Here is a 12,352-nt window from a genome sequence, read left to right on the forward strand (position 1 = left end):
ATTAGGAGCCAGTCTGTTTTTCCATATCCAGTTCTAACTGTTGCTTCCTGGACTGCATACAGATTTCTCAAGAGGCAGGTCAGATGGTCTGGTATTCCCATCTCTTTCAAAATTTTCCACAGTTTGTTGTGATCCACACAGTCAAAGGCTTTGGCATAGTCAATCAAGCAGAAATAGATGTTTTTTCTGGAACTCTCTTGCTTTTTCAATGATCCAGTAGATGTTGGCAATTTGATCTCTGGCCCCTCTGCTTTTTCTAAATCCAACTTGAACATCTGGAAGTTCATGGTTCACGTACTGTTGAAGCCTGGCTTGGAGAATTTTGAGTATTACTTTGCTAGCATGTGAGATGACTGCAATTGTGCAGTAGTCTGAACATTCTTTGGCATTGCCTTTCTTTGGGATTGGAATGAAAACTGACCTTTTCCAGTCCTGTGGCCACTGCTGAGTTTTCCAGACTTGCTGGCATATTGAATGCAGCACTTTCACAGCATCATCTTTTAGGATTTGAAATAGCTCAACTGGAATTCCATCACCTCCTCTAGCTTTGTTTGTAGTGATGTTTCCTAAGGCCCATTTGACTTTGAATTCTAGGATGTCTGGCTCTAGGTGAGTGGTCACACCATCAAGGTTATCTGGTTCTTGAAGATCTTTTTTGTACACTTCTTCTTGCTACCTCTTAATATCTTCTGCTTCTGTTAGGTCCATACCATTTCTGTCCTTTATTGTTCCCATCTTTGCATGAAATGTTCCCTTGGTATCTCTAATTTTCTTGAAGAGATTTCTAGTCTTTCCCATTCTATTATTTTCTTCTATTTCTTTGCATTGATCACTGAGATAGGTTTTCCTCTCCTTGCTATTCTTTGGAACTCTTCTTTCTTACCTAACCATATTCTTTCTTACCTAACCATATTCTTTCTTACCTAACCATAGTCTAATTATCAAAAACAGGAAATTAGCATTGAATAACTATAAATACTGTAATCTACAGACTGTATTCAAAGTTTTCCAGTTGTCCTAATGATGTTCTTTATAACAACAAAAATTTTTTTATTTTTTGTTCAGAGTTCAGTCTAAGGTCACCCTCTGCATTCAATTATTATATGTTTTTTGCCTTCTTTAGATTGGGCAATATTTCAGTCTTTCTGTGCTTTTATGAGTTTGACATTTCTGAATATTTTAAGTAAGTTATTTTATAGAATGTTATTCAAATTGATCTTATCTGGTATTTCCTCATGATTAGATTCATAGCATACATTTCTGACACTATACACTGTGCTTTTGTTGTTTAGCAACATTTTTTTTATCTTTCTGTATCAATACATAAGAATGTTATCATTGTGTCATTATTTCATCAAATGTTCTTTCTGTTCCTTTCTCTCTTTCCTCTCTCTGGGATTTCCATTATGTACAGACTGGTACATTTAATGGTACAATACAGATCTCTCAGTTTCTGTTCATTTTTCATTTTTTTTTCTTTCTGTTCCTTAAACTGTATATTCTCAATTGAACTATCTTCAAGGTTGCTGATTCTTTTTTCTTCCTGTTATTGGATCTGGTAGCAAAATTTTCATTTCAGTTACTGTACTTTTCAACTCTGGACTTCCTACATGGTTCCTTTTGTAATGTCTTTATTGATATTCTCTGGTGAGAAATTGTTCTCATGGTTTCCATTTTTGTATATGGTTTCCTTTAGCTCTTCAAGCATATACAAAATGTTCGATTTAAAGTTTTGCCTGTTCAGTGTCTGAGCTTCATACAGACTAGTTTATCTTAATTTTTCCTTGTATATGACCGTATTTTCTTGTTTCTTCTTACAAAAGTCCTGGAATTTTTTGTTGAAAACTGAACATTTTGTACATTATTATAATGTGGCAGCTCTGGTAATCAGATTGTCCCCTCCCCAGAGATTGTTGTTGCTGCTTGTTTTATTTCTTGTTGGTTTTTTGGTGACTTTTATGAACGAATTTTTTTATTTAGTAAAATACATATAACACAGTTCAGTGGCATTAAGTGCATTAAAATTGCTGTGGAGCCATCACTGCCATCCACCTTCAGAACTTTTTCATCTTCCCAAACTGAAACTGTACCCATTAAAAAAAAAAAGATCCCCATTTTGCCTTCACCCCCTAAAACCACCATTCCACTCTCTGTCTCTATGAATTTGACTACTCTAGGAACAACATAAGTTGAACTAATTTTTGAAAGGGTGTATTCTTTATCATATGTGGGCATGAAATCTCTGTTCTGTTAGCTTAGTGGTCAGTTAGAGGTTGGACAGAGATTTCCTTAAATTCCAGGGGAAAAAAAAAAGAAAGAAAAGGAAACAATTTCCCAGTCTTTGCAGACAGATGGCATATGTGTTTTGGGCCTACCTTTAATACTCAGGCAATTTACAACTCTGCCTTAGCTTTCCCTCACTGCAGAGACAGAAGTGCAGCCCGCAGTGAGAGCTTAGGACCTTAGGTCTTTTCTGTGCATGCTCCAAGCTCTAAAGTGTATGTGTGTGTGACTTTCTAGGTTCCCTGGAATTTGTGGGAGGTTTTAAAACTCTTATTCCCTAGCCTTTCCTCCAAAACTTCTCAGATTGTCCATTGTTTGCCTCAGCTGTTTTCCCTTGTCCCAAATGGCAGTCGTTAATACTCTATTTCGGGTTTCCCAGGTGGCTCAGTGGTAAAGAAGTTGCCTGCCAATGCAGGAAGTGCAAGAGACATGGGTTTGATCCCTGGGTCAGGAAAATCCTCTGGAGAAGGAAATGGCAACCCTCTCCAGTATTCTTTTGGGGAAAATCCCATGGACAGAGGAGACTGACAGGCCACAGTCCATGGGGTCACAAAGAGTCAGACATGACTGAACACACACACACAAACACACACACACACAATCCACTATTTACCTTTGAATGTTTTCCATAAAACCTACCCTCTTCCCCTCTGTTTAGGCAGAGTCCTAGGAGAGTTCTGAGTTAGGTGAAACAAGGCAAATCCTTGAGTTGCTCCTTCAAGGAGCCACCAAGACAGGTCAAAACAAAATCCACATTTCTTTAATAAGTTCTGTGCAATAATAATAATAATAGTAGGGACCAGTTCTAGGGATGTGGGTTATTGTGAAGCAGGGGGTGGTACCTGAGGAGTAAATGAAGATGTCACAAAGCTCTCTTACTAAGACTCAGCTGCTTTTTCTTAATTAAGCATTCCCCTGACTATTGTAAACTTTCAGTTGGATTCCAGAGTTCTGAATAAGTAGGTCCTGACAGTTTGCCAGCTTAACTGTTGCTTTTGTAAAGGTCAGACTTTCAGAATTCCCTACTCTGCCATTTTTGTTGGTGTTGCTCCTTCTCACTCTGTTTTTTTTTTTATTGAAGTATAGTTGATAGGTATATAACATAGAAATCTTCCTCTCATTCTTAAAAAAAATTCAGCCTAGAATTCCAATGGGTAGATGGACATAGTTTATTTATCCAGGCCATCACTAATGAACATTTATTTTCAATTTTTGATAATGAAAATAATTCTCCAGTGAATAACTGCATGTTTTTTGCATGTGTGCAATTAAATATATAGGAAAAAAACCAGAAGTGGAATTGCTGTATCTGCATTTTGTGATTTTTATAGCTATTGCCAAAGTGTCATATTACTTTACACTGCCACCATGAGAGTTCCTGTATGTCCAACAGATTAGTCAACAGCATGTGTTATCAAATGTTTATACTTTGTCAATCTAGCAGGTGAAAATGATATTTCAGAGTGATTTCTTTTATTCTGAGAGAAATTGAGCACTTTTTAGTATTTTTTTAAAGAGGCACTAGTTACTCAGATGATAAAGAATCTCTGCCTGCGTGCAGGAGACCTGAATTCAATCCCTGGGTTGGGAAGCTCTTCTGGAGAAGGAAATGACAACCAACTCCAGTATTCTTGCCTGGAGAATTCCATGGACAGAGGAGCCTGGTGGGTTATAGTCCATAGGATCACAAAGAGTTGGACACAACTGAGCATGCGGACATGACGATGGAATGGCCTTGATTTTGTCTTGCTTTACCATGGGCTTCCCTGTTAGCTCAGCTGGCAAAGAATCCTCTTGCAATGCAGGAGACCCTGATTTTATTCCTGGTTCAGGAAGATCTGCTGGAGAAGGGATAGGCTACCCACTCCAGTATTCTTGGACTTCTCTGGTGGCTCAGATGGTAAAGAATCTGCCCATAATGCAGCAGACCTGGGTTTGATCCCTGGGTTGGAAAGATCCCCTGGAGAAGGGAACAGCTACCCACTCCAATATTCTGGCCAGGAGAATTCCATGGGCAGAGGAGCCTGGCAGGCTACATACAGTTCATGGGATCACAAAGAATTGGACATGACTGAGTGACTTTCATTCACCATGGTTACAGAGTGGCTTTGTTTAACCCTGGTGTTGTATGAAATTTTTTAGTTTTGACAGAACCTTGTGTATTGTCACCCTGCTTATTTAATTTATATGCAGAGTAAATCATGAGAAACGCTGGGCTAGAAGAAGCACAAGCTGGAATCAAGATTGCTGGGAGAAATATCAATAACCTCAGATATGCAGATGACACCACCCTTATGGCAGAAAGTAAAGAACTTAAGAGCCTCTTGATGAAACTAAAAGAGGAGAGTGAAAAAGTTGGCTTAAAGCTCAATATTCAGAAAACTAAGATCATGGCATCTGGTCCCATCACTTCATGGTAAATAGATGGGGAAACGGTGGAAACAGTGTCAGACTTTATTTTGGGGGGCTCCAAAATCACTGCAGATGGTGATTGCAGCCATGAAATTAAAAGACGCTTACTCCTTGGAAAGAAAGTTATGACCAAACTAGACAGCATATTAAAAAGCAGAGACATTACTTTGTTGACAAAGGTCCATTTAGTCAAGGCTATGGTTTTTCCAGTAGTCATGTATGGATGTGAGAGTTGGACTCTAAAGAAAGCTGAGCACCAAAGAATTGATGTTTTTGAACTGTGGTGTTGGAGAAGACTCTTGAGAGTCCCTTGGACTGCAAGGAGATCCAACCAGTCCATCCTAAAGGAGATCAGTCCTGGGTGTTTATTGGAAGGACTGATATTGAAGCTGAAACCCCAATACTTTGGCCACCTGATGCGAAGAGCTGACTCATTGGAAAAGACCCTGATGCTGGGAAAGACTGAGGGCAGGAGGAGAAGGGGACAACAGAGGATGAGATGATTGGATGGCATCACTGACTCAATGAGCATGAGTTTGGGTAAACGCCGGGAGTTAGTGATGGACAGAGAAGCCTGGCATGCTGCAGTCCATGGGGTTGCAAAGAGACATGACTGAGCGACTGAACTGACTGAACATTGTGACCTGGCTATGAGTGCCAGGCCATCTCCTGGCTGTCAGGGCTGCCTTAATGCAATCAGTGGAAGTTCCACAAAGCCAGGAAGAGAGTCCTTATTAGAAACTGAATTCAGTGGGACCTTGGCCTTGGACTTTTAGCCTTCAGAACTGTGAGAAAATACATTTCTGTTGTTTAAAACACTCAATCTGGGCTATATTGTTATGCAGCCTAGGCTAATATAGTACTGTTACTATCTCTGTGTATTAAATGAGGACATAGAAAGCAAGAGATTAGATGAGCTGCTAATACATGGTGGAGCCAAAATTTGAACCCAGACAATTTTTACTTCAGGGCCAGCCATTTGTTCTGCGTGGCCAATGGAATCATTTACTCATATCCTTTGTTCATTTTACCTATGAAGGATTTTATTTTTTTAATTACTTTTATTGAATATTGATTAGATAGAATAATTGTGAGGCAGGAGGCAGATCCCCCCTGCCACCAGAGTAGATACTCCAAGACAAAAATAACAGGACAACTGAGGGAGGAGGCTGAGCCTTGTCCAGGTAGAAGACAAGAGACCATATATTTCTCATTATTGAGGTCAGGAGACCTCCCCAACCACACAGGCACAGAAAGACTTCTTGGAAGTCAAAAAGGGAGTGATGCTAAGTGATACTAATTTCCTATAGGCCTCTTCGGTAGAATCTATCTTGGCTAAGAGAGGCATGTGAACATATGGGAGGACACTGAGATATACCAAATATGGTCTCTGAACCAGGCAAATCAATATGATTGGGCAGGGACTTCCCTGGTGGGCTAGTGGTTAAGAATCCACCTTCCAATGTAGGGGACATGGGTTCAATCCCTGATCAGGGAATTAAGACCCCACATGCTATGGGGCACTAAGCCCATGCACTGTAACTAGAGAGCCCACACGCTGCAACTACTGAGCCCACGCACTTTGGATCCCACCACAACAAAGATCCTGCATGCTGCAACTAAGACCCAACACAGGCAAATAAATAAATATTTAAAAAGAAAAAAAGATTGGCCAAAGGAAACCTGGAAGAAATGCCCATAAAAGTGATTCAAACTACCATGAGAGTGCAACTCTCTGAGCCCACCCATGTGTCTATCCTCACGTAATGTAATCTTTTCCTTCTAATTAATACTTGACTTGTTTCACTACTTTCTGTCTTTGTGTGAATTATTTTTTTGCAAAGCTGAAGAGCCAGGGCCTTGTTACTGACCACTAGTCTAGTGGCTAGGATCCAGCATTCTCACCACGGTGGCCAGACTGCAATCTTTGGCCAGGAACCGAAGTCCCATTTGAAGGAGTTGCACACTGAGGCCACTGAAGATCAATTACATGATAGAATACACACACACACACACACACACACACACACACACATACATATATATGTGTAAGGTAACCAGAATGACTGTACAACAAACATTTTTATATCTCTGCCAGTCTGAAGCTCCCTACGCACTTCCCTGATTCTAACCCCTCTTAAAGGGAAACTATTTCTCACTTTTTGCTTCTTTTTAGAGTTTTATTATATTTGTGTCCTTTAACTGTATTTACAGTGTACTGTTTGGTTTTAGGCAATTTGAAATGTTATCAACTGAATCTTGCCATATTTTTCTGACTCACTTCTTTAACTCAACATTATGTTCTTGAGATTCATCCTTGTTGTGTGTCTTAATGTTTAATAAATTTCTATTCACATAAAGATACCAAGCTTTTAAAAAACATGTTATTTTTTTACCTTTGGAATTTTACATTTTAATGGATTCTGTTAATCTTTCTCTTATGATATCTTCTATATTATTTATTAATCTTGCTAATCTTTACCCTGGCAGAGATTTGATATTCACTTCTCTTCTTTTTCTTATACATTTCATTTTTTAAAAACAATACCATCCACTGTAAATTGGGTCTAAAACCTAAATAGTGATTCATTCAGCACAACTTCATTCCTTTGCCAGATGATTTTCATCTTTTCAGCCTTTGCAAATAGTTTAAACTATTTAGTGGGGGCATCACTGTGAGGGATTTCAGGACAAGAGCAGGGTAGGGACAGTGAAGGATGCAGTGACTGCCATGGCTGGCCAAGGGGTGTTAGGGAGGGATGGATGAGGGAGGGGTCTGTGCAGAGGACAGATTGACAGGTTTAATATTGCACATATTACATACAGGAAGTACGGCAACTAATTGTAACATGATTTGGGACTAGATTCTTTTTCTATAAAGGACATTATTGGGACGATCGGTAGAATTTTAATGGCATGTGAGAATTAGAAGCTGGTAATACCATGTTAATTTCTCAATTTTGGTGCTCGCTTCAGCAGCACATATACTAAAATTGGAACGATACAGAGAAGATTAGCATGGCCCCTGCGCAAGGATGACACCCAAATTCATGAAGCGTTCCATATTTTGGGGCATACACACTGAGGAAACCAGATCTGAAAGAGACACGTGCACCCCAGTGTTCATCGCAGCACTATTTATAATAGCCAGGACATGGAAGCAACCTAGATGCCCATCAGCAGAAGAATGGATAAGGAAGCTGTGGTACTTATACACCATGGAATATTACTCAGCCATTAAAAAGAATTCATTTGAATCAGTTCTAATGAGATGGATGAAACTGGAGCCCATTACACAGAGTGAAGTAAGCCAGAAAGATAAAGACCAATACAGCATACTAATGCATATATATGGAATTTAGAAAGATGGTAACAATAACTCTATATGCAAAACAGAAAAAGAGACACAGATGTACAGAACAGACTTTTGGACTCTGTGGGAGAAGGCGAGGGTGGGATGTTTCGAGAGAACAGCATTGAAACATGTATATTATCTAGGGTGAAACAGATCACCAGCCCAGGTTGGATGCATGAGACAAGTGCTCGAACCTGGTACACTGGGAAGACCCAGAGGAATTGGGTGGAGAGGGAGGTGGGAGGGAGGATCGGGATGGGGAATACTTGTAAATCCATGGCTGATTCATGTCAATGTATAACAAAAACTACTGTAACGATGTAAAGTAATTAGCCTCCAACTAATAAAAATAAATGAAAAAAAAATTTCTCCATTTTGTTCGTCATATTGGGACTATTTAGGAGAGTGTCCTTGTACATTCACCAAAGTATTCTGAGTTGATAGTTGACTCTCAAATGGTTTAGGGAAAAGGTTACTGTAACATATTTGCAACTTTTATGTGAAATTGTTTCAAAATTTAAAAAAAATCAAATAGTTAAAAAATATATACTGATCACATTCATCTTACCATTAAAGTACCATTAAAAATACTGACACTATTAAACTCTCTCAATCCAAAGAAGAATTCTTGGTGTGGCTTCTAGTTCAAAGAATAGGCAGTCATTTTTTCTTCAGCCCGTTCTTGTATATAGAGCATTGAAGGAAAACACAGCTTATGCAAAGTTTTGCAGGATAAGGATCAGGACCTGTCTTGATTATCTGATTAAGTAATTTGCCCTTAGCATGTATAAAAGTGAAAAGTGAAAGTGTTAGTCACTCAGTCATGTCCAACTCTTTGTGACTCCATGGACTCTAGCCTGCCAGGCTTCTCTGTCCTTGGAATTTTTCAGGCAAGAAAACTGGAGTGGGTTGCCATGTCCTTCTCCAGGGGATCTTCCTGACCCAGAGATTGAACCTGGTCTCCTGCATTGCAGACAGATTCTTTACCATCTGAGCCACCAAGGAAGCCTGTTAGCATGTATAATATAGTTTAAAAATACACTCAGCACCTGACATCTGACTTTTTGTGGAAAAAAAGTCAACTTCCTTAACTTTACATTATGATTATTTCCAAATGTACAGAAATAGAAAAAGACTCACTGAACAGCGGTATACTTGCCACATTGATGTTGTTACCATTTTGCTATTTTGCTATCTATCTATTGTCTCAGTCTATCTGGGTTGCTATAACAAAATAAAACGGACTGGGTGGCTTAAACAACAAACATTTATCTCTCAGGGTTGTGGAGTTCGGGATGCTCAAGATCAAGACAACAGCAGATTCTGTGTCTGATGAGAGCCCACATTCTGCTCTTGGCCCTGCATTTTCACATGGTGAAAGGGGATTAGGTGTCAGTCCATGAATTTGAGTGGACACATCACTGTCTGGCATCTATCTTTGTTGAAGCATTTGAAATCAAGTATCATGACATTTCATTCGGAAATACTTGAGTACAAATTTTCTATTAATAAAGATATTCTCCAACATAACCAAAAGTATTCAGTTCAGTTCAGTTCAGTTGCTCAGTCATGTCTGGCTCTTTGCAACCCCATGAACCGCAGCATGCCACGCCTCCCTGTCCATCACCAACTCCGGAAGTCCACCCAAATCCATGTCCATTGTGTTGGTGATGCCATCCAACAATCTCATCCTCTGTCGTCCCCTTCTCCTCCTGCCCTCAATCTTTTCCAGCATCAGGGTCTTTTCCAATGAGTCAGCTCTCTGCATCAGGTGGCCAAAGTATTGGAGTTTCAGCTTCAACATCGGTCCTTCCAATGAACATCCAGGACTGATCTCCTTTAGGATGGACTAGTTGGATCTCCTTGCAGCCCAAGGGACTCTCAATCTTCTCCAACACCACAGTTCAAAAGCATCAATTCTTCAGTGCTCAGCTTTCTTTAGAGTCCAACTCTCACATCCATACATGACCACTGGAAAAACCATAGCCTTGACTAGATGGACCTTTGTTGGCAAATGTCTCTGTTTTTTAATATGCTGTCTAGTTTGGTCATAGCTTTTCTTCCAAGGAGCAAGAGTCTTTGAATTTCATGGCTGCAGTCACCATCTGCAGTGAATTTGGAGACCCAAAAAATAAAGTCTCTCAATGTTTCCATTGTTTCCCCATCTAGAAATGATAGGACCAGATGCCATGATCTTAGTTTTCTGAATATTGAGCTTTAAGCCAACTTTTTCATTCTCCTCTTTTAGTTTCATCAAGAGGCTCTTTAGTTCTTTACTTTCTGCCATAAGGGTGGTGTCATCTGCATATCTGAGGTTATTGATATTTCTCCCAGCAATCTTGATTCCAGCTTGTGCTTCATCCAGCCCAGCGTTTCTCATGATGTACTCTGCATATAAGTTAAATAAGTAGGGTGACAGTATACAGCCTTGACATACTCCTTTTCCTATTTGGAACCAGTCTGTTGTTCCATGTCCAGTTCTAACTGTTGCTTCCTGACCTGCATACAGGTTTCTCAAGAGGCAGGTCAGGTGGTCTGGTATTCCCATCTCTTTCAGAATTTTCCACAGTTTATTGTGATCCACACAGTGAAAGGCTTTGGCATAGTCAATCAAGCAGAAATAGATGTTTTTCTGGAACTCTCTTGCTTTTTCGATGATCCAGTAGATGTTGGCAATTTGATCTGTGGTTCCTCTGCCTTTTCTAAAACCAGCTTGAATATCTGGAAGTTCACGGTTCACGTATTGCTGAAGCCTGGCTTGGAGAATTTTGAGCATTACTCACTAGTGTGTGAGATGAATACAATTGTGTGGTAGTTTGAACATTCTTTGGCATTGCCTTTCTTTGAAATTGAAATGAAAACTGACCTTTTCCAGTCCTGTGGCCACTGCTGAGTTTTCCAAATTTGCCGGCATATTGAGTGCAGCACTTTCACAGCATCATCTTTCAGGATTTGAAACAGCTCAACTGGAATTCCATCACATCCACTAGCTTTGTTCTTAGTGATGCTTCCTAAGGCCCACTGGGATTCACATTCCAGGATGTCCGGCTCTAGGTGAGTGTGAGTGATCACACCTTTGTGGTTATCTGGGTCGTGAAGATCTTTTTTGTACAGTTCTTCTGTGTATTCTTGCCACTCTTCTTAACCAAAAGTATTAATTATCCATAAATAAATATCAATAAATTTATCTGCATCATTCATTATTTTGTAACACTAGCTCTAATAAACATTTAGTATTCAGTATTTCTCAATTGTTCTAGAGTTCTAGAAATGTCTTTTATAACTTTTTTGGAACTAGGATCTGCAACAGTCAATATCTTTTTATCAATAACTTCTATATGATTTGAAGGAAACAGCCCTTGCAATGCAATTCCCTTTTTCGCACTCTGGAGCACAGTATGTATGGTGAGAAGTAGAGTGGAGGCTTTGGGAGAAGTGACTTGTGCTAGAAGCCATGTCATAGTAGGCACAGGCCTTTGAGGTTGAGAGGTAGGTATGGGCAGGGACTCATCCTGATTGCTAGTAAATACAGGCATGCTTAGTTGCTCAGTCCTGTCTGACTCTTTGTGACCCCATGGACTGTAGCCCACCAAGCTGCTGTATGCATGAGATTTTCCAGTAAAGAATATTGGAGTGGGTTGCCACTTCCTACTCCAGGGGATCTTCCCAACCCAGGGATCAAATCCACGTTTCCTGCTTGGTAGGCAGATTCCTTACCACTGTAGCCACCTGGAAAGCAATAAATAAACCATTCAAACACTTAAAAATTACATCTCCTCTTTAATACGGCCACCAACATCCGGCTTTAATTATCCTTGAGGTTGCCACCAACAGTGACCCTGGGAGAGGGTCCAAAACACTGCATTCATTTCCAGAACTAGGATGTTTCTGAAGTAAGGCTTTCTCACGGAATAAAGTGTTCAGTGTCACAAAACAGTTAATTGTCCGGACACACCTTAGTTGCAATGACTCACAGATGACGGTGAGTCCATACTGTGAAGTGAGGTAGTGAGACGCAGCAACAGACAGTCCAGTGTCCTGGACCTCGCATGGATTTGCCTCCAAAGAAATAGCTTCTCCAGATCCAGTTCCCCTGAGCGCGTGGCCAACAAAAACCTTTCTGCGTTAACCCTTGATTCTCATACCCGAGTCGGTAAACCAGTTTGGAAGAGGTCATCTCTCCCAAGCCAACTAGAATCTTCTTCCAAATGTCTCTGGCGCGTCCCCATGGGGCACCGGTCAACACAGTTTGAAGTCCTCTTGGGTATTTTTGTGGAAGAGAAAACACAGCTATGATGTTTC

The 12,352-nt window shown here is 40.1% G+C and overlaps 1 non-coding gene across 1 annotated transcript; it reads left to right on the forward strand.

Annotated features, from left to right (window-relative positions):
* The first annotated feature begins 7,658 nt into the window (after positions 1-7,658).
* On the forward strand, positions 7,659-7,765 carry LOC139034967 (U6 spliceosomal RNA). The gene has a single exon (XR_011487528.1). It is a non-coding gene; the product is annotated as a U6 spliceosomal RNA (small nuclear RNA).
* The last annotated feature ends 4,587 nt before the right edge of the window (positions 7,766-12,352 follow it).

Source organism: Odocoileus virginianus, chromosome 4, assembly GCF_023699985.2.
Source record: "Odocoileus virginianus isolate 20LAN1187 ecotype Illinois chromosome 4, Ovbor_1.2, whole genome shotgun sequence".
Classification (NCBI taxonomy): domain Eukaryota; kingdom Metazoa; phylum Chordata; class Mammalia; order Artiodactyla; family Cervidae; genus Odocoileus; species Odocoileus virginianus.